Below are 24,148 nucleotides of genomic sequence, written 5' to 3' on the forward strand. Positions count from 1 at the left end.
CGCCTCGGCATATGGCGGCCAGGTGGGACAGGCCGCCTCGGGAGGAGGCGGCGAGTACTGTTGCCGCGCTGAAATCTACAGACTGCGCGGAATTCCACTGACTGCGCTGATTTCGATGCTTGTTGATTCCTACGCTGAGACAGTCTCCACCGACGAAACAGTAGCACATTTTTCCCGCTCTTCACCGACGAAACAGTGTGAAAAATTTCTTTATATACGAACCGCGGCACTGCCTCCTCTCTCACTCTCTTCTCCTCCCGTTGCCTTCTGTGTCACCCTCTTCTCTTTCTCTTTCTCACTCTCTTCTCAAGAACAAGTCCATATGAAGATTTAAGTTGTGATTTTGGATGGTTTAAAGTTAGATTTTGAAGACGTTGCACTTGAAGAAAAGATAGATCAAGGTAAGAGCTTTCCATTTCTTTTGGTCTTGTTTGCATGCATGATGTTTTATTTTGTTTGATTAGTTTGTAAGTATGTTCTTTCTTTTGTCTTAGGAAGTGTATTATCACTTTCATGGAACTATTTTAAAGACGTTGTAGTTGAAAAAAAGTTAGATCAAGGTAAGCGCTTTACATTTCTGTTCGTCGTGTTTGCATGCATGATGTTTTATTTTGTTCGATTAGTTTCTAAGTATGTGTTTATCTTTTGTCTTAGGGACTGTATTATCACTTTTGTGGGACTATTTTGTCATGCGATATGAACTACTAAGTTGAAGATCAAGGTATGAGACTCTGTTCATATTTGTGTTCATGTGATAATAGGTCGACTATGTTCATATATTACCGATGATTTGTTCGTGTTTGCATGCAACTGGTATTTAGAAAGGAGCCGGAAAAATGCCTATGTAACTAGCATTTTTGTAAAAAACATGTAATAATATGTTAGCTCCATTAGTATTAGTACATGCAAGACGCGTGTGTAATATATTTGTTTATGTGATAATTTGTCAACCCCATAGAAATATGACTCGTGATATATATATATATATATATATATATATATATATATATATATATATATATATATATATGCATGCATGCAGTATGTATTTTTAGACTTTTGCTAGCACGGAAATAATTATGTGTGTAATATTTTTGTTCATATGAAAATAGGTGGAATTCGCTGATATTATTCTGGTGATATATTATATTCGGAAGGATATCCTTATTTAAACCAGAGGTATGAATGACATATTGTAATTCATCTTCTATTTATTTTATAGTTGTAGTGTCACGATAAATGATACAATATAAATTATTATGCGTAGATGTAATGGATGTTGTTAAATTGTTATATGTAAAAAAGATAAGTAATGGATGTTGTTATTACAATGTAAATATGAAAATCTGATTTATAATGGACTAACGATGTAAATATGGCTGCTCGTTAGGTACTATGGAAAATTTGTTAGTGTTTTATGGGCACATCGTACATGAGGGTCCTTCTGGTATGGATGTGTCTGGGTGCGGGATGACTACGGTTGTAGTGAAAGACATGGTTAATGTAGAGTATGCGGCAGTTAGAAGGTGCATCCGATCGGTGTTTGGTTCAGCGATGAATGGAAAAAAAATGACCCTGGAGGCTTTCGTGGTTGAGGGAGGAAATCCATGATACTCAATGCACGCTCCCAGGAATGATAAATGATTTTTTCGGGCAGGACGTTATTGGTCCATCTTATATCAATTCTGAGTCACAGTCATTCACCTACAATTTAGAATCATCATCTCAATATGGATTTCAGACTCCACCACCTATGCATGAGTCGCAGACACAGGAACACGAGGGACAGTACGGTCGTGGTCTTCGTGAACACAGACCCCCTGATCGATTGTCATCCTCCGGTCGTCGGGCAAGGCCAGCTGGTCGTCGTCGCATAGGGTGATTCGTCTATGTATGTGTGCGAACAATTGCATCTCTCTATGTCAGTTTCAAACTTTCAGATGTACGTACAAGACATCTATGTAGTTTCATGAAATAAAAGTTCTCGATATATTTGAAGTTGCTTCCATAAAATAAGATACATAAAATAAGATTCATAAAATAACATACATAAAATAAGATATATTAAGATGTAGAGTTCATAAAAAAAACTACATAAAGTCGTCGTCATCCTTCGACGATGCAGAGCTCTCGCCCTTTAACGAAGCGCTACTCTTGGCCTTCGTGGATGATGCGCTCTTGGCCTTCATCGATGATGCGCTCTTGGCCTTCGTCGATGACGCGCTCTTGGTACTCGGCATGAAGATATCGTCTTCGTCCTCACTATCGTCAATCCATAAGAAGGGATGTTTTACTCCACCCGTCCGTCGTTATCGCGTGTACATTCTAAAATAAGTCCATATACATCCATATGTAGTCTTGTAGTACGAACTCTTAAAAGACTTATATTTAGGAAATCTCCCTCCGTAAAAAATAAACTCCCTCCGTTCCTAAATATAAGGCATTTTAGAGATTGTACAATAAACTACATACGGATGTACATAGACATCTTTAGAGTATAGATTCACTCATTTTGCTCCGTATGTAGTATGCTAGTGAAATACCTAAAAGGTCTTATATTTTGGAACAGAGGGACTACATACAATACCGCAGGCAAGTTAGAGCGGGAAAATTTTGGCACTGTTTTGTCGGTGGAGAGCAGGAAAAATTTCGACGGTGCACACTGCGTGGGAATCAGCCGACAGCGTGGGAATCAGCGCTGTCAGCAGGTGGGAATTAGCGTCGTCATGCACAGAAAAGGCCGCCGGCTGCCGAGGCGGTAGGGCTCGCCTGGCCGCCTCCTCTCGTGGCGGCATGTCCCACCACTGCCTAGCCGTTACGTCGCAGAACCGCTGGAACGGAAATCCCAGCCGGCCGCCTCGCGCCATGGCGGCAGGCCCCAGCCGCCTCGGGTCATGGCGGCAGGTGCCACGTGCCGCCTGGCGCGCCTGCCGCCACCCGTGGAGCTGGTCCTTTCCCTTTTTAGCACTCGCAGGTGGTCTTTTCTGGCATTCACGTTCGCGAGGGGGTCCTTTTGGACAAAAATTCATTTCCCTCCTATAGTGCATCTACTACTGGAGTACCAACACAATTTTAATCACAAAAGCAACTCATCTCACCAGCCTTATGATGATGGATGAGTGCTCACTCACATTTACCAGAGGCAAACCATAGAATCGACAACTACATGCAAAATCCCAAAGCACATCCTAGCCGACACATTATACATCTCGCTCTTAATTGTTACAAGAAGCTACACATCGGCAACAAAATCAAGATTGAACCACTTGCTGCACACTCAAGCGGTTGGTGGAGAGCACAAGCAATCTAGGAATTGAGGAGAGGGGGTCGAATGGAAATCATGGGATCTTACCCATCTCTTGGACATGGGGTGCCAACCCATGCCGAGGGGCCGGGTTTGAGGTGCCGTCGTGGTGGTGCTTCGGGGCCTGTCACAGGCTATCCTCCTTGTTGTCATCGACAATGACGCGCCAACGCTTGTAGTTGCATCTCTTCCTGGACGAGGCGATGAGATTGAGACGGATTGGGGGGGGGACGACCTCCTTTGGGTCCTGCCCTGACTTGGGGTTGCGACGGCAGCGGCGGCGGCGGTCTTGGAGGCCGACGGAGGAGAACAAAGTTAGGCGACAGAGGCTGGGAACCCTGGCGATGGTGGCGCCGACATCCCAAAACCATGTCGTGGGATTTCCTAGATGGAGGAAGGAGCTAGATCTAGGGGAAGTGGCGGCGTATTTTTCTTGTATAGTTTTTAATGCGATTTGGCGGTGGTGACGCAAAAAGACAGAAAAAATCAAGGCGAAGGGAGGGAGGGAGGTGAGACAAAAAATCATGAAACAGAAAGATTATTGTGACTAAACAACATATGGTAATGTTATTTAATTTAACTTTGATGACGTATGGGAAGATTAATTAAGATGATTGAGCGACTTATGATAAGGTTAATTAGTTTAGATTTCATCTTTAAAGATTAATTAAAGATTGATCGTGAATGATTATTTCACATAAAGACAGTACTAAATAACTTATGACCGCATGAAAATTTTGGATCCATTCAGATTTGTTTTCCATTGTGTGTGAGGTAAAGCAAAAAAAATCAGAGGAATAGGATGATGGAAGGTGATGCAAAAAAATGAGACAAAATAGATGACGGTGGAAGGATGGACGAAAAAAATAGATAAAAGTGGGAGGAAAGACGAAAAAAACATGAAACCCGACTACCAAGTCCCCAATTTATGAGTATAAATTTGTTTGGCATGATTTAGATGTTAATTTCCTTAGAATTCCTTTTTTTTTCTTCTGAAAATCTGTTATTTGTTTTTAGAACAAATTGCACTAATGAGAGGGGTCGGTTAAATTGAATAAGTTAGCAATGTTAGATTAAAATCAATTATTTGTTTCCTTAAAATCTGTTATTTGTTTTCTAAAAGAAATTGCACTAATAAGATGGACCGATTGATTTGGATGACTTAAAAAAGTTAGATCCATGGTTTTTTATACGTTAGGAAAGTTCTGGTTTGTAATAGAGTGGAGAGAAAAATGAACCGATACAACAAGTTAAGAGGGGATGATGGAAAGAGACACGAAAAAATCATGCAAAAATGGAAGACGAAAAAAATATATACAAAAATTAACCGTGAAGGCTTGCCTATCAACTGAGACATTAGAAATAGAGATTAAATTTGATTGAGTTAACATAGAACGGTGGTGCTTTTTCACTAATTGGTGTATGAACATCAACTCTTCTTTAATAATATAGATTAATTGGATTACATATTCCTAAAAAAAGTGGATGAGGCATGTGTGCATAAGCAAGGTACGTACTGGTAGCAACCAAGTAAATCTCTCACGTAGCCGCAGCTTCCCCTAAAAGTTTAGGGTTTCTTCGCCTTTAACGGCGCCAGTACTGGTCTTTTCGTCTTCGATGGTTTTAGGGTCATGAAACACGATGGAACCCGGTTCTTGCTGATGGAAGGGCTTTGTTTTTAGACGTGTTTTTAAGTTTTGTTAGAGTATGTATCCTGTTTAAGAAGGCGAGACGGCGGCTACTTTTTAAAAATGGAATAAGGTTCTCTCTGTCTAGTCCCGTTCTAGTGGTTTATCTAGCATTGTCGGTGGACGTGTGAAGTTGTATCTCTCGCGGATCTGTCTTTGATGGATTTGTTTGGATCTATCCGTCGTTCGTCTATGAATGTGTTTTCGGGTTGGATTCTTTTGATCTACGTTGCTCTTCATCGACGGTGGTTGTTGTTTTCATGTGTTGATCCGATGAGACATTAGCACGATGATTTTTTGAGTGTCTACTGCAACAAGGTTTATCCAGCTCTTATGAGAGAGGGGCGATGATGGTGGCGCGCTTTCTGCTCACTTTATTTACTTCTAGTCGTCGCTAGATGATCTATGAATATGGATGTAATTTTTACTCGAAATAGGCTTTCGCCCCGCTATATGGATATAGCAACCACCAGATACAACATCCCGATCAAAGCTGGGGCGAACAGCACAAGCACGCCCAAAATAAAATACAAAAGAAAATAAGAGAAAAAATGCCAACAACGTCGGATCAGCGAAAGCTACGGCTCCCCGCGACCGCTGTGCCCACCGAAGATAACCACCACGCTCCAGAGCCACCGAGTTGTCGTGTACCAAGCACCACCTTCAAAAAGGAATGTGACGATGTCGACGCTGCTGCCCGGACGAATCCTAGGATTTCTCCCGGTACACGGAGGGTGGTGGGGTGAGAGGGTCACCCGACGCCCTTCAAGAACGATGGCGGAGCCCGCAGGCGTCACCGCGTTGGTGCCGGCAAGACCCGACAGGGATTTCCCCCGACCCCCCCCCCCCCCCCCCCCCGCACCCGCCACCCAGGACCAACCTTCGGCTCCACCACACCCGCCGCCCACAAACATGCACCAACACAGTCATGAGGACACCGCCGTCGTCTCACCACGGCCAACGAAGCAAGACCTATCGGATCCAAACGAGACACCCGTAAACATGGACCGACAGCACCGCAGCCACGAGGGAGGGAACAACCTCCACCGGCTTAGGCGGTAACAGACCGGACATAGCAGCAAAGGCACATCAAACCAAATGTCCAGTCGAGCCCATAACGGGCCCGTGAAGCTCCGCCGCCACGTTGCAGCAGTCGCGACACATCAGCAGCCGTCCCTGACGCGAGGAGCTCGCCAGAGCCACCGAAGAACAACCCACCGCAGCCCCCCAGCAGGCCCGCCCTCGACCCAGATCGCCCCCCTAGGGCCTAGATCTGAGCCAGCCAGGCGCCGCAGGCCATGGGCCATCACCGCCGCCAAGGGGCAATGCCTCTGCACCGTCGCCGTCCAGATCCGCGCCGGAGCGCCGCCGGCCGAAGGGCTCCGTCGCCAGGACCGCATGCCCGAGCCGGGATCCGGCGACGGGGGAAGAAGGGGGCCGCCACCGCCGAATTGCGGGGTGCCGCGCCGGCAACGCCCGCCGGCGGCAGCGGCGAGGGGGAAGGGCAGCGGCGGCTCGCGGGGAGGGGAAGGAGTGGGGAGCCGCCCCGGTCGCCTCTTTCGGGAAGGGCGACGCGGGGGTCCTCGGGAGTTTTTTTCGGAGTAGTTGGACCGATGTAATTTTGACTAATTGTGATATTTGTTGGACTATCATTTTTGAAGATGAATAGCTCCGATATTTCCTTGCAAATAAAACAATGGATGGTTGCATCCCTTGGTGAACCAAATGTCAATGATTCGCAATGAAAAAACCGAGATGTCAATGCGGAATTTTCGTGTCACCCGGCAGAATTGCAGATTGACATGCTAATTCAGTTATGACAAAGCTTAATTTCCAAGTACACCGTTCAAGAGAAAAAATGGTCAAGACACCGACTGCTTGTTATTCTTAATAGGAAACGATTGGGTGACCATCGCTTCTCCCGGTAAAATGTCTCGGCACTGTCCACGGATGCATTCTTGTTCAAAGCTTGTCCAATTTTTATGTGTCCCGATAAGCTACTATACAATAAGGTCGTCAGCAGAACTATTCACTGCACATTTTTTAGGTAGTTGCAGACCATATATAACGCACCAACAAACACAGACACAGACACGGTCGAAGCTATTTGCATGGGGCACTCGAGAGTCTATCGTCAGTCGTGACAGTACTGCTTAGTTACGGAGTTGATTCATCGAACGATGGAGGTGGGCGCCGGGGCCAAGCCGCGCCCCGATATCCTGCCTAGTGATCCACGCTCCGGTGACAACTCCGGCGTGATCACCCTCGACCAGCTTCTCTCGCTCCGTTCAAGCCGATCGGTGTCTACGGCCACCAGCGAAGTAGGCCCGTCCGGGCACGTCGTCGTGGACGTGCAGCCAACGGCGGACGACAACGGTGATGGCAGTACCACCACGGTTGATGACTTCATCTGCCGCCCGGCCGTCCACTTCGTGCTGGCCTTCGACGGCCTGACGTACAGCGTCAAGCGGCCGACGAGATCATTCAACCGGAGCCGTGGCGTCCAGGCGACCGACACGACGAGGAGAAACACGCTGCTCGACGGCATCTCCGGGGAGGCGCGGGAGGGGGAGATCATGGCCGTGCTCGGCGCGAGCGGCGCCGGCAAGAGCACGCTCATCGACGCGCTGGCAGACCGGATCCAGCGCGAGAGCCTCCGTGGCGCCGTCACGCTCAGCGGGGACGCTCTCGACAGCCGCCTGCTCAGGGTCATCTCGGCGTACGTCATGCAGGACGACCTGCTGTACCCGATGCTCACTGTCGCCGAGACCCTCGTGTACTCGGCCGAGTTCAGGCTCCCGCGCTCGCTCTCCACGTCCAAGAAGAGGAGCCGCGTCCAGGCGCTCATCGACCAGCTCGGCCTGCGCGCCGCGGCCAACACCATCATCGGCGACGAGGGCCGGCGCGGCGTGTCCGGCGGGGAGCGCCGGCGCGTGTCCATCGGCATCGACATCATCCACGACCCCATCATCCTGTTCCTCGACGAGCCCACGTCCGGGCTCGACTCCACCAGCGCCTTCATGGTGGTGAAGGTGCTGCAGGGCATCGCGCAGACCGCCTCCTGTTCCTCTCCCGCGGCAAGACGGTGTACTACGGTCCACCGGCTGCCCTACCTCCCTTCTTCTCGGAGTTTGGCCACCCGATCCCCGACGGCGAGAACCCGGCCGAGTTCGCGCTGGATCACATACGCGAGCTGGAAGGCACTCAGGCCGGAACCAAGGATCTCGTTCAGTTCAACAAGTCATGGCAAGAGAAGCCGCTATCCCGTGCCGTCTCGGCGGCAAGCACGAGCACGCTCGGCAAGCCGGCGCTGTCGCTTAAGGAGGCCATCAGTCTGAGCATCGCCCGCGGCAAGCTGGTGTCCGGTAGCAGCGGCAGCAGCCCGGAAATGGCGGCGACAACCGAGGTGGCGACGTACGCGAACCCGTGGTGGGTGGAAGTATGGGTGCTGACGCGTCGGGCGTTCACCAACACATGGCGTACCCCGGAGCTGTTGGTGATCCGTTTCGGCGCGGTGGTGGTGACGGGGTTCATCCTGGCCACCTTCTGGCGGCTGGACAACACGCCCAAGGGCGTGAACGAGCGGTTTGGCTTCTTAGCCATCGCCATGTCCACGATGTACTACACCAGCGCCGACGCGCTGCCGGTGTTCCTCATCGAGCGGTACATCTTCCTCCGGGAGACGGCGCACAACGCGTACCGCCGGTCGTCCTACACGCTGTCCAACGCCATCGTGGCGTTCCCGCCGCTGGTGGTCCTCTCGGTCGCCTTCACCGGCATCACCTTCTTCGGCGTGGGGCTGGCGGGGGGCACCGAGGGGTTCGTCTTCTTCGCGCTCATCGTACTCGCTTCCTTCTGGGCGGGGAGCGGCTTCGTGACCTTCCTCTCCGGCGCGGTGCCGCACGTGATCATCGGGTACACGGTGGTGGTGGCCGTGCTGGCCTACTTCCTGCTCTTCAGCGGCTTCTTCGTGACGCGCGACCGCATCCCGGGATACTGGATATGGTTCCATTACCTGTCGCTGATCAAGTACCCGTACGAGGCGGTGATGCAGAACGAGTTCGGCGCCGAGCCCGGCAAGTGCTTCATGCGAGGGGTGCAGATGTTCGACGGGACGCCCATGGGGAAGCTGCCGGTGGCGACACAGGTGACAGTGCTCAACGCGATGAGCAAGTCCATGCGGATCGACTTCAACAGCAGCTCCTGCATCACAACGGGGATGGACATACTGGCGAAGCAGGCCGTGGACCAGCTGGGCAAGTGGGGCTGCCTCTGGGCCACCCTCGCATGGGGGTTCCTCTTCCGCATCCTTTTCTACTTCACGCTCCTGCTGGGGAGCAGGAACAAGCGGCGGTGACCTCATCGATCGATCCGTGCGGAAACTTACAGCATCTCCAACAACCGTGCTAAACAATCGTCGCACCGAAAATTAAGCCATTTTAACGTGCGCGCAATCCGACAGGTGGCTCCAGCAGACGCGCAATAACCGCGCGCGCGTAATAACCGCGCACGCTATAAGGAGTTGGACGCGCGGTCGGATTCGCTATCTCGCGCGGTGTATTTGGGGCGCCCGCTTCCGCGCGCGCCATACTCGAGCGCTCCCGCCGCACTCTCTCCTCCCCGCCTCCTACGCCTCGCGCGCGCCGGCGCCGGCGAACTGCACCCATGGACGCACGCGCCGGCACCCCGCTCACCCCACTGTACAGCCGCGACCCCTCCCCGCCGCCGCCGCTGGAAACCCTGGCGCGGGGAGAAGCACTTGTTCTTCTTGGACACATCTAACCTCACTGAAACGCAAAAAGAGTATGTCAAACTTGCCCGTGAAGAAATGTTGATCCAAAAAAGAGCCATGATCCGCGCAATGTGTGGCGCTGGCCTTGGCGGCATGGATGGCGGTGGCCTTGGCGCCATGGGTGGCGGTGGCCTTGGCGGCATGGGTGGCAGTGGCATTGGCGGTGGCCTTGGCGGCATGGGTGGCAGTGGCCTTGGCGCCATAGGTGGCATGGGTGGCTTCGGAGGTACCATGAGCGGTTTAGGTGCCATGGGAGGCATGGATGCACCTCCGACCCCCATGGGAGGCATGGGTGGCTTTGGAGCACCCCCCGACGCTATGGCCGCCATGGGAGGCATGAGTTTTGCTTCTCTCATGGTAGGCATGGGTGCACCTCCGGCCACCATGGGCGGAATGTCTTTCGATGTGCCTCCTCACACACATTCCCATGAAGATGTCGTTGAAGATCTTGCCAACACCGTCGGAGCTTCACGTGCTGCGGTGCGTGATGAGGTGAGGGAGGAAGATTCATCTTCGGTGGCGAAAGAATCGTGTTCGGAAGATGAGGACGAAGACGAGGAAGAGGATTGATGTGTCTTTCATTTGTGTCTTGAACTTTAGTTTGCATTTTGAACTTGGTTGGATGAACTTGTGGGCATGATTTTGAACTTGTGGGCATGAACTTTTATTCATCAACTTGTTTGTGTCAAATTTCACATGTTCATTGCATTTTGATGAATGTTTCAAACTCATTTTATGTCCAAAATGCCATATATGTGAAATGTCCGGCGAGTCGCGCGCGCTGCATTTTTTGCGCGCTGCTGGGGCGGCACGCGCGCACTGCATTTTAGCGCGGCTGTTGGAGCCAGCGCTGGCGGCCGCGCTAAACCAGCCGAAGCGCGTGCGGCAAACAAGTTTTTTACGCGCGACGCGAAGCGCGGCTATTGGGGATGCTCTTAGTTTTCGTGCATACACACGATGATATAGAAGGCCAACTGAGCGTTTCAAATGTTCTTTCAATGAAAAAGACGTCCGTCTGACGCGCTGGTGAACAAAGCCAGCGCGCATCTACTCCCCTCCCGCACGCCCTGTTAGCCCGGCCCATGAGCGGGGTTGAGTGTCCACTTTTTCTTATTCCTTTTCTCTGTCTTTTGTTTCTTTTTCTGTACCAGTTTCTTCTTCTTTATAATAAATACAAGATTCTAAAAAATCCAAATGTATAATAAAATTTTGAATTATTTCTAAAGAAATCAAAAGATGCTTCCTGAATTAAAAAATGCTTGCATATTCAGCAGAAAATGTTCATGATTTTCAGAAAAATGTTTATGTATTATCTGGAATGTTCACGAATTAAAACTAAATTGGGAATTTTTAATAATGATGAAAAATGTTTTGTATTTAATAAACACATTTTGAATTCGATGAACATTTTTAAACTTGATGAAAAAAAAATGTATTTAACAACAATTCTTTTAAAATAATAATGAACAAATTTTGAATTCAATGAACAAAACGTGAATTTGACGAATATCTTTTTACAATGATGAACAAAAATAATAATTTGATGAAGAATTTTAGTTTGATGAACAATGTTTTTACTTCAAGGAACAATTTTTAAGTCTGATGAGCAAAAAACTGAATTCAATGAACATTTTTTGAATATTTTAAAGAAAAGAATGAACATTTAATAAACTAAATTTTACAAAAGAATGAACATTTATTAAAAAAAACTGATGAGCAAAAACTGAATTCAACGAACAATTTTTACATGGTTGAACATTTTTTGAATTCAATAAACATAAGAATGTTCTCAAATTTAAAAAGAAAAAATGCAAAAAAGTGAAAAGGTAAATATGAAGAAGAAAATAGAACACAAAAGGGAAACAAAAAATAATAAAAGGAAAAGGAAAAAAGAAAGAAAAAAAGAAAAGAAGGGAAAAGTAAAAAAGGTAAACCAGTTGAAAAAACCGAAAATCAGTTTTGGGAAGGTTCTTCCAAAAACTGGTGGGAAAATAAACCGTAGAATGGGCCCGCCCACGGGAGCTAGGGGGTGCGCGGTATGTCGATACAGCATGACCTACGCGCAGTATAGGATATGTCGTCCCCTCTGACTACTGTGATTTACTTTTTAGAACAACCTTTATTTTTTATCAACGCTCCTCTTGTACAAGGCCTACAAGCCGACAGAGGAAAAGCCCAACAAAGTTTTGGTCGGCCACCGATTCAGAATTGTAATTTGTCTTAAAATAATTATCCAGGATTGTAACAACCTACCGGTTTTTTTGTTATCTTTTGCTCCCTATTTTTCCCGCTTCTTTTGGTCTACAATAACGGTTGAACCACAAATATCAAGGGATCTCCCATTGAAGAGGGTTGAGGGTCGATGGACCGAACGGTTTTGTTCACTGCACTTATCCCTCTAGCGTGAACCATGCCACATCAACAAATGTGTCGCTAACAGAAATACGGTAAGATCACCAACAAAAAAAAGCTGGGCCATAAAACTGAGTTTTAACTCCACATAGAGAGTCCAAGGAAAAAATTTCAAACTTGTATCGGGCTTAAATTGACTAAAGACGTACAAATTTATCATCCTTTTTTAATGAGGTGGTGTTTCTTTATCCAAGGACTAGACTAAAAATTCCCTTTTAGTCCCTAGGTAAAGAAACAAGAGGGACTTTTCCTTAAGGGACTACAAAAAGACTTTATTGGAGGAACTTTTTCTTTAGTCCCTGGTACTAAAAAAAGTCTAGTCCCTGAAAAAGAAACACCACCTGAAACTACCACATGGCCGACGATTGAAAAAATAGATATCCATGTCTTGTAGCTATTTTTGACATGTTTAGATGATAAAACTAGCTACACAAGTTGGCATGCTTCTAAAAAATGCCATGAGAGAAATACCAAAATAATGTCACTTGCCTTCTACATAGCCCTCTAACTCCCCTTGAATTCTAAATTTGAGATTATAGTCGCCACAAAAATATATTTTAAATAGCTATGGCAATTTCACAACAACATGACTCTACAACAAAAATCAGGACTATATAACATAGCAAAAAATAGAGAGGTGGCATGGCAAAAATGCATAACAATTGCCATGGCAGTTTATTGAATGTGATGGTTGGTGATTGCCTTCACATCAAAAAATTATGACTATATAAATGGAAGAAAATAAATTTGGCCATGATGAGTATTAAAGATCTTAAATTCTTAAATTCAATTAGATGGGGCTAAGTTCTAAAGCTAGTGTACTCAAAGTCCACTAAGAAAATGCACACCATCAATAACACTATAGAAGTGTATCCCTAAATCTAACATTCCTTTAGCATAAGTCGATCAGGGGAAACAGTTGATCAATGCAACCCAACGAAACAGGCACCATTGTTACACTACGATTTTGTCTGATCTCTTAACCATCATTACTGTTAGAATAAATTCAAGGCCATCGTCGATCATCCTAGGACCAAGTAATCACACGTGGCACGGTGTCGAGTTTTGTTAACAAGGTTCATCAATATGGCTACAACCTCGGGGCCTGACTACGCGCACTCCTTTCTGTGACATCATCAAAATACCACAATCTGGCCGCCCGGGCATCAGCACACGCCGTCGGCTCCTCCTGCGTACATGTGCTATTATGTTGGCATAGGTTGCATCGTGTCTATCATCTTTATATATGAGAGGCCAAGGATACAAGTGTTCTATTATGACACTACTGCATATCCTATCTAAACACAATACAACTGAGAGAACAACTCTAACCTACCTTGTACAGAATATTCCACACAACTCTAACAACTACAACCTAGCCTTGCTTCCCACACGCATTTATAAAAGGTACACGCATTTTGATTGAATACCTACTATGCATACCATAAACACCAAAACCAATACATATACACGCCCACACCACAATCGAGATAAATGCTTCCTTTCTAGTTGTGTTCTAGCTAAAAAAATGTCATTCTACAACTAATTAAATTGACATACTATAATTTACAAATGTATATGTTCTAACTAATAAACTGTCAAGGTATAGATATTAGATCTGCCATGGTCTAAACTCAAAAAGTTGCTATGGTCTAACTAACAAAATTGGCATGGTCTAAAATAATTATACTGGCATCTATCTAAAAAACAACCATGCTCCAATTTATAAAATTGCCATGGTCTAAAAAATAAATATAAATGCCATGGTACCTACAAAAAATAAAAAATAAATGGTAGGAAATTTTGTTTTCCAAACTAACATGGGAACTTTCTCAGGTTTTTTGACGGATCAAAGATACTCGAGTGAACAGTAACTTGGTGAACAGTAAATTAAAAAAAATAAGAAAATAAAATATAAAAACTGAAATTTTGACGGATCAAAGATACTCGAGTGGGCAAGGTGAGTGCAAATTTTCATGCTATTTGGACATTTCAGGAGCTCCTACGAAAGGAAAAAAAATAAAATTATACGCCTATGAACAGTAAATTCAAAAAAATATGAAATTTTTTAGAGTCCAAGATACTTGGGTGTGCAAGGTGCATGCAAATTTTTGTGATCACATGGCATGCAAGGAGATCTAGCAAAAAAAAGTGCATTTTTTCAAACTTTTTGTCGAACCAAATTTTTTTTTCTCCACGTGCTCCTACAATATACAAACATAACAAAAAATTGCACGCACCTTGTGCACCCAAGCATCTTGGACGCGAAAAAATCATTTTATTGCTATTTTTCGAATTTAATGTTTATAGGCGTATAATTTCATTTTATTTTTCTTTGGTACGGCCTCTTGGAATGCCCAAATAGCACACAAAATTGTACGCACCTTGGGCACTTGAGTATCTTCAATCCCATAAAATTTCAGATTTTTTTGAATTTACTATTCACCGGATTAATGTTAACAAGACGGTCAAAGCCCGTTGAACAGACGGTAACGGCACATAAGGGCATTTCTATAAGGGCGCTTAACGAGAGAGGGGGAAATTTGAGCATGCTTCGAAATTAGGGGCAAATCTGAGTAGTGGGTTTGAGTTAGGGACACAGATGTAAAAGTCCCCATAATGATCATGATAGTTTGCATTCACTAGAAGTTATATGCTCTTGGATCCCTTAACATGTGGTGCTTGCTTTTGACCTTTTGCTAGCCAAAAAAATTCGCACTAAGTAGAGATACTACTTGTGCATCCATAACCCCTTAAGCCGAGTTTCTTTCCATGAGAGTCCATCATACCTACCTATGGATTGAGTAAGATCCTTCAAGTAAGTTGTCATCAGTGCATCAGACAATAAAATTTTCTCTTAAATACGTATGATCTTTTATTGCAAGGGAAAATAAGCATTGTATGATTTTGTGATGGCAAATAAATAAAATCGATGGAGTGCATAATAAAGTTTGCTATCATAAGGGGCAATATAAACTAACGTTCCTTTGCATTAAGAGTTTGCACATCCAGAAACCCAAAAGTGCATGTGAAAGCACATATGCTCCCTTGGTGATTTTGATAATTCATGACAACATACATTGTCTCTTGGACTAACACTTTTATCTAGTATATTTCAGAATAGTCCATAGAGAGCATTGGCTAAAGGCTTATGTGGAGATGCCCCTTTGATGCAAGGAAGGAATAGGATTGGCCCAAGCTTCAAGCTAGAAGACCCTTCATTTTAAATTTGTGAGAAATCACTTTTGAGTCCATAGGAAAGCCAATACTATTAAAAGGGGGTGAGGTATTAAAATGAGCTGGTTTCTCAAGTGCTCAAAGATAGCCACAAAAAATACTCAGTCATTTTTTCCCACATAACCATTATGTCCAAAACCACATATCCAAAATCGGTGCCACCAAGTTTCCCATTATGGCACTACCGGATTTGATCTCAGACAGAACCCTAGCCATTCCTTCCAAATTGATGCAACTGAAACCATATCGGTGCTACCGAGTTTGGGTGACCAACTTTCTGTTGCCTCGGTAAACAAAATCGCAATTTCTGAGTTTAATTATCGGCGTCACCGAGTTTGGTCATCTGACCGTTAGCCTTTTCGGTACCAGCGAGTTTCGTATATCGGTTCCACCGAGATTCAAAAGTTGATGCCTTTAGTGAAAGTTGGTACCACCGAGTTGATGACTTTGGTGTCACTCGTTTGCCACTTTGGGTGTAACGGTTGGATTTTGTGTGCTTCATATATATACCCCTTCACCACCTCTCATTCGTGGGAGAAGCACTCAGAACACACACTTCATTGCCAGATCCATTTTCTGAGAGAGAGCCACCTACTCATGTGCTGAGATCAAGATATTCCAATTCAACCATTTCAAACTTGATCTCTAGCCTCCCCAAACTGCTTTCCACAAAATCAATCTCTTCTACCCATGTGTATTCTGTGAGAGAGTGATTTTGTGTTGAGGAGACTATCTTTAGAAGCAGTAGAGCAGGGAGTTCATCGTTCTACCCCATCTATTACCTTTTGGAGGGTGGTGCCTCCTAGATTGGTTAGGTGTCGCTTGGGATCCTCCTACTTCGTGTTGTCGAGTTGAACCAAGATGTTTGTAAGGGCAAGGAGATCGCCTACTTCATGAAGATCTACCGTGAGTAAGGCTAGTCCTTCGTGGGCATAAGCCGTGGTGGGATAGACAAGGCCGCTTCTTTGTGGACCCTTCGTGGGTGGAGCCCTTTGTGGACTCTCGCAGTCGTTCCCCTCTGTGGGTTGAAGTCTCCACTAACATGAAAGTACGATAGTGCCACATATCGGAACCATGCCAAAAGTTACCGTGTCAATCTCTTTGTGTTTGATCTCCTAAACTCTACTCCTTTACATGTGCAAAGTCTTTACTTTTCCGTTGCCATATATGTTGACTAGCATATGTAGGGTGTACTAGACTTGGTAGTATTGCTGAAATTCTGCCCTTCATAAGGTTTGGTGAGGCTAGGATTAGTATCAGAGGAAGGTAACTAGTTCCAATTAGTACTCATCCCCCCTCTAGACACCTCTTCTATTGATCCTACAATTAGTATCAGAGGAAGGTCTCCAAAACATTGGCTTAATCACCGTTGGAGGAAGCTGAAGGTGACTAGTTCCAGGATTTTTAGTTGTAGAGTGCCTATTCTCAATGGGGAGTATTTTTAGACACTGGAAAGATGAAATGATTGATATATTTGATGAATTCCATTTGCACAAGTATGTTGAATATCCCTATGCGCATCCCATTGATCCCATACATCCTTCTCATGATGATGAAATTGGTATGTTTGGTAATCTTAACACTGTTAATCTAATCATTAGAGGACTGCCAAGAAATGTGCTTAATCAAATGCAAAATTTCGAGTCTGCTCATACCTTGTGGAAAGACTTAGAGAAAAGATATCCAAATTATTCATTGAAAAATCTTGATATCATTATCCACAATTGCATTGCCTTTCACAAAATTAAGCCAACCGATCCTAATTTTGATAAATGTCTATTTGAGCTTCGTGACCTCATGTGTGCTAAAGGATATGTCATTACTATTAACAATATTACTGTGGAAGCCATTCGCATGCATAAATATTAACATTGTCATAGTCAAAATTCTGACGAAATTCTTGTTTCTTATGACAGGGATATTTCGTCCAACGATGACAATGTGGAGCATGACTACTATAATGAAGATGAAGAGTTTGACATCGAGTATGAGAAGACCATGAGGAACCTTAGCCTTATGGCGAACCTTAGATACTACATGGTCGGTGGAAAGGAGTGGGTTCTCAAAAGTGGATGCACCGATCACATGACCGGAGATAAATACATGTTCCATGAGATTACACCAAATTGTGGACCTCGAAAGTATGTGACTTTTGGAGATAACTCCAAAGGTAAGGTACATGGTCTTGGTAAGGTGGCCGTATCTCATGACAGCACCATTCAAAATGTCATGCTTGTTGAATCCCTTGGTTGCAATCTTGTTTCCGTATCTAGACTAGCAGACTTTGGTTTCGATGTGCTATTTACGAAAGTTGACTGCCGAGTGTTTCGTAGCGACAACAATAAAACTGTCTTCACAGGTTTCCATAGAGGTGATCTATACATTGTCGTTCTCTAAAATATCCAAACCCCGTACATGTCTTATTGCAAAATCTTCTAAAGGTTGGTTCTGGCATAGAAGGTTAGGACATGTAGGTATGCGTAATCTTGACAAACTTATCAAAGATGATCAAATTCTTGGTAATAAAGATGTTATCTTTGACAAAGATAGACTTTGTAGTGCGCGTCAAGCAGGAAAGCAAGTTCGTGGAAGTCATCCGTGATTAACATCATGACTACAAGAAGACCACTCGAGCTACTTCACATGGATCTCTTTGGTCCCAATGCTTACAAGAGCCTCGATGTAAATTCTTACGATTTAGTCATTGTTGATGATTTTTCCAGATTTACATGGGTATTATTTCTTGATGATAAGTCGCAGGTACAAAAGATCTTCAAGAACTTCGCTCAAAAAGCTCAAAATCAGTTCAAAGTGAAGATCAAGAAGGTTCAGAGCGATAACAGAACTGTGTTCAAGAACACAAATGTGGATACTTTTCTTGACGAAGAAGGTATTTCACATGAGTTCTCGGCGACGTACACACCTCAACAAAATGGAGTTGTTGAGAGGAAGAACCGTACTCTCATAGAGATGGCCAGAACGATGCTTGACAAATACAAGACACCAAGACACTTTTGGGCAGAAGCCGTGGGAACAGCTTGCCATGCCATAAACCGACTCTACTTATACAAGCTTCTTGGTACAACGACATACGAGCTACTCACCAGTAACAAACCCCAAGTTTGATACTTTCGAGTATTCGGCTCTAAGTGCTACATTCTTGATAAGCATCGCTGCGCTAAATTTGTTCCTAAATCTCATGAAGGTTTCCTACTCGGTTACAGCTCGAACTCTCACACTTACCGTGTCTACAACAGCTTCACTCAAAAAGTTGAAGAGATGGTAGATGTGAAGTTTGATGAATCTAATGGTTCACAAGTCGAACAATTGCCAAATGATGTAGTAGATTAGGAACCTTCAAAAGCCATCAAAGAGTTATCTATTGGCAAGATTCGCCCCATGGAGGTGAAGGAAAGTACTTCATCAACTCAAGTGGAAGCTCCTACTTCGCATCAAGGCGAACCACAAAACGACATGAAAGCATCCACGAGCGGTACACGACATCATGAAGAGGAAGAAGTACATCATGAAGATCCACCTCGACCTTCCTCACCACCACCTCAAGGAGATGATGACGTCAACGACAACATGAAGATGATGATTAATAAGAAGCTCCACCATCCAAAAAAAGAAGTTGTCAATAGTTAGAGCAAGAATGGAAAAAGATCATCCGTTGAATCAAATGTATGGTGACATAAAAATCGGGAGAATCACTCGCTCTAAATCTTGTTTAGCTAACTTCTGTGAGCATTTTTCTTTCATCTCTAGCATTGAACCTTTGAAGGTTGAAACCCCTTCAAGACCCGGATTGGTTGAATGCCATGCACGAAGAGCTACACAACTTCGAGAGGAACGAAGTGTCGACACTTGTTGGAAAGCCTGAAGGCGAGCAGAACATCATTGGTACAAGATGGATGTTTTGGAACAAGCAAGATGAAGATGGACAAGTTGTACGCAACAAGGCGCGTCTCGTAGCCAAAGGATACACGCAAGTCGAAGGTATGGAGTACGGTGAGACTTATGGACCTGTCGCTAGACTTGAAGCCATTCACATTCTTCTGGCTTATGTCAATCACGATGATATTACTCTTTACCAAATGGATATTAAAAGTGCTTATCTCAATGGTGAAATTGAGGAGGAAGTTTATGTTAAACATCCTCCCGGCTTTGTAAACCATAAGAAACGTAATCATGTTTACAAACTTCATAAAGCTTTATATGGTCTTAAACAATCCCCTAGAGCTTGGTACAAATGCCTAACGAAGTTTCTTATTGAAAAGCATTTTGAGATTGGTAAAATTGATGCAAGCTTATTCACTAAAAGAGTTAATGGAGAACTATTTGTATGCCAAATTTATGTGGATAATATTATCTTTGGTTCTACTAACACACATTTTAGTGAAAATTTTGGAAAGTTGATGTCAGAGAAGTATAACATGTCCATGATGTGTGAACTGAAATTCTTCCTTGGATTGCAAATCAAACAATTGAGAGAAGGTACGTTTATATCTCAAAGCAAGTACACCAAGGACTTAATGAGGAAGTTCAACATGCAAGAATGCAAAGGTATGAGAACCTCCATGTCTATAGTAGACATCTTCACCTCACTATGGAGGACAAACTAGTTGATCAAAAGGTTTATCAATCAATGATTGGTTCATTGCTATATCTATGTGCCTCCCGTCCTGACATCATGTTGAGTGTTTTCATGTGTGCCCGATACCAAGCGACACCTAAAGAGTGTCATCTATTGGCTGTGAAAAGGATAGTGAGATACCTCATACATACACCAAACTTTGGCATATGGTATCCCAAGGGGTCTTCTTTTAGTCTTGTTGGCTATTCCGACTCGGACTATGCCGAAGACAAGGTTGACAGAAAATCCACCTCGGGTACATGTCAATTTCTTGGAAGATCTCTTGTGTCTTGGTCATCCAAGAAACAAAACTCGGTATCCTTATCAACTATCGAAGTTGAATACATTGCCACTAGATCATGTTGTGTGCAATTACTTTAGATGACTCAAACTCTTAAGGATTATGACATTCATGTTAGAAAACTTCCATTGTTATGTGTGAATGAAAGTGCCATTAAAATTTCCTATAATCATAAGCAACATTCTCGAACAAAACATATCTAAGTGTGACATCATTTCATTCATGATCATGTTGGTAAAGGAGATATAAATCTGAAGCATGTTTGTACTGACAAACAGTTAGCTGATATCTTTACCAAACCACTTGATGAGAAAGTGTTCTGTCATTTGAGGAGTGATTTGAACATCATTGATGCTTCAAACCTGAGCTAGACTCACTCAGGTGCATGCAAGGGCATGAGCTCGATTGACTATTCCTTGATGCCATTGATATGACTATCTTATATCTTGGAAACTATGCTCCCTTGTATTGCATCTAACCTTTGTAGGTACTTGGAAGAAATACACTTCACAAGATTGCAATCAACTCACAGCAAAAAGCAATCTTGATATGGCCAAGTATCAAAAACCCCTTCTTCGGAAATGGAGGAAAAAGACAACAAAATCATATCCTTGACTATCATTTTATGAAGTTAATCACTCATGTCATTTGGATATATTGTTGGAAATATGCCCTAGAGGCAATAATAAATTGGTTATTATTATATTTCCTTGTTCATGATAATTGTCTATTATTCATGCTATAATTGTATTAACCGGAAACCGTAATACATGTGTGAATACATAGACCACAACATGTCCCTAGTGATACTCTAGTTGGCTAGCTCGTTAATCAATAGATGGTCATGGTTTCCTGATCATGGACATTGGATGTCATTGATAACAGGATCACATCATTATGAGAATGATGTGATGGACAAGACCCAATCCTAAGCATAGCATAAGATCGTGTAGTTCGTCTGCTAAAGCTTTTCTAATGTCGAGTATCATTTCCTTAGACCATGAGATTGTGAAACTCCCGGATACCGTAGGAGTGCTTTGGGTGTATCAAACGTTACAACATAACTGGGTGGTTATAAAGATGCACTACAGGTATCTATGAAAGTGTTTGTTGGGTTGTACGAATCATGACTGGGATTTGTCACTCCGTGTGACGGAGAGGTATCTCTGGGCCCAATCGGTAATGCATAATCATAATGAGCTCAATGTGACTAAGGAGTTATCCACGGGATGATGTGTTATGGAACGAGTAAAGAGACTTGCCGGTAACGATATTGAACAAGGTATAGGGATACCGACGATCGAATCTCAGGCAAGTGTCATACTGGTAGACAAAGGGAATTGCATACGAGATTAAGTGAATCCTTGACATCGTGGTTCATCCGATGAGATCATCGAGGAACATGTGGGAGCCAACATGGATATCCAGACCCCGCTGTTGATTATTGGTCGCAGAGATGTCTCGGTCAGGTCTGCATGTTTCCCGAACCCGTAGGGCCTACACACATAAGGTTTGGTGACGCTAGAGTTGTTATGGGAATCATATATGTGGTTATCGAAGGTTTTTCGGAGTCCCGGATGAGATCCCGGATGTCACGAGGTGTTCCAGAATAGTCCGCGGGTAAAGATTTATATATGGGAAGTTCAGTTTCGGTCACCGGCAGGGTTTCGGGATTTATCGATATTGTACCGGGATCACCAAAAGGGTACCGGGGGTCCACCGGGAGGTCCACCTGTCCCAGAGGGCCACATCGGCTGAAAGGGGAGAGGAACCAGCCCCTGGTGGGCTGGTGTGCCAAGGGGAGGAAGTCCCAAGCCGCAAGGGGCCAAACCCTAGGGCGTGGAGGGCTGCCTTGGGTGGCAAGCCACCCCTAGGGCGCCTCCACCTCCTCCTCTAGGGCTGCCGCACCACCTCCTAGGCTTTCCCTAGGGGTGGCGCACCCCCTCTCCCCCCTCCTATATATATGCAAGGTTTTGGGGCTGCTATATGCCTGATTAGATAACCTATGGTGCAGCCCTACCTCTCCACCTCTTTCTCCTCCTCCGCGGTGCTTGGGGAAGCCCTGCCGGAGAGCCACATACTCCATCGCCACCACGCCGCCGTGCTGTCGGAGTTCTCCCTCAACTTCTCCTCCCTCCTTGCTGGATCAAGAAGAAGGAAACGTCCCCAGACTGTAGGTGTGTTGAATGCGGAGACACTGTACGTTCAACGTTCGGATCGGATCTTCCGCGATTTGAATAGCCGCGTGTACGACTCCATCGATCGCATTCATAGTAACCCTTCTGCTATGCGATCTTCAACGGTATGAAGATGCTCTACCCCTTTTCTCGTTGCTGGTTTCTCCTAGATAGATCTTTGTGTGACATAGGAAATTTTTGAATTACTACTACGTTCCCCAACAGTGGCATCCGAGCCAGGTCTATGCGTATATTCTATGCATGAGTAGAACACAAAAGTTGTGGGCGATGATTTTGTCAATTGCTTGTCGTTACTAGTCTTATATTGATTTGGTGGCATCTTGGGATGAAGCGGCCCGGACTAACTTTACACGTACTCTTACGTGAGACTGGTTCCACCGACCGACATGCACTTGTTGCATAAGGTGGCTAGCAGGTGTCTGTCTCTCCCACTTTAGTCAGATCGGATTCGATGAAGAGCGTCCTTATGAAGGGTAAATAGCATTGGCATATCAATGTTGTGGCTGTCACGTAGGTAAGGAGCGTTCTTTCTATAAACCCAAATCAGCCACATAAAACTTGCAACAACAATTAGAGGACGTCTAACTTGTTTTTCTAGGGTATGCCATGTGATGTGATATGGCCAAAAGGACGTGATGTTATATATGTGATGTATGAGATTGATCATGTTCTTGTAATAGGATTCACGACTTGCATGTCGATGAGTACGACAACCAGCAGGAGACATAGGAGTCGTCTTAATTTATTGTATGAGATGCAACGCCATGTGATTACTTTACTTTATTGCTAACCGTTAGCCATAGTAGTAGAAGTAATAGTTGGCGAGACGACTTCATGGAGACACAATGATGGAGATCATGGTGTCATGCCAGTGACAATGATGATCATGCCGCGCCTCGAAGATGGAGATCAAAGGAGCAAGATGATATTGTCCATATCATGTTAGTATATGATTTGCATGTGATGTTTATCATGTTTTGATATCTTATTTGCTTAGAACGACGGTAGTAAATAAGATGACCCCTCACTAAAATTTCAAGAGATGTGTTCCCCCTAAGTGTGCACAGTTGCGAAGGATCGTTGTTTCGAAGCACCATGTGATGGTTGGGTGTGATAGATTCTAATGTTTGCATACAACGGGTGTAAGCCAGATTTACACACGCGAAACACTTAGGTTGACTTAACGAGACTAGCATGTACACACATGGCCTCAGAACACGGGAGACCGAAAGGTCGAACATGAGTCGTATGGTAGATACGATCAACATGGAGATGTTCACCATTGATGACTAGTCCGTCTCACGTGATGATCGGACACGGGCTAGTCGACATGGATAATGTATCACTTGGATGACGAGAGGGATGTTGATACGTCCCAAACGTATCTATAATTTCTCTTTGTGCCATGCTCTTTTGGGTGACATTGGTATATGTTCTGCTACACTTTCATACCTTTTTACACATATTTGGACTAACCTACTAACTCAGTGCAGGGACTTTTCCCCAATTTACAGAGCACCAAAAATCCTGAGAAAAATATATAAAAATCAGCATAAGGAAGCTTCACTAAGCATCAAGGT

The 24,148-nt window shown here is 44.6% G+C and overlaps 1 long non-coding RNA gene and 1 pseudogene across 1 annotated transcript; both read left to right on the plus strand.

Annotated features, from left to right (window-relative positions):
* The first annotated feature begins 678 nt into the window (after positions 1–678).
* Positions 679–1,432, plus strand: LOC123446618. The gene is made up of 3 exons (XR_006631412.1): positions 679–721; positions 1,113–1,179; positions 1,391–1,432. It is a non-coding gene; the product is annotated as an uncharacterized LOC123446618 (long non-coding RNA).
* Positions 1,433–7,098: 5,666 nt separating this feature from the next.
* LOC123446619 lies at positions 7,099–9,418 on the plus strand (annotated as a pseudogene).
* Positions 9,419–24,148: the final 14,730 nt, after the last annotated feature.

The sequence above is a fragment of the Hordeum vulgare genome, chromosome 4H (assembly GCF_904849725.1).
Source record: "Hordeum vulgare subsp. vulgare chromosome 4H, MorexV3_pseudomolecules_assembly, whole genome shotgun sequence".
Lineage (NCBI taxonomy): Eukaryota > Viridiplantae > Streptophyta > Magnoliopsida > Poales > Poaceae > Hordeum > Hordeum vulgare.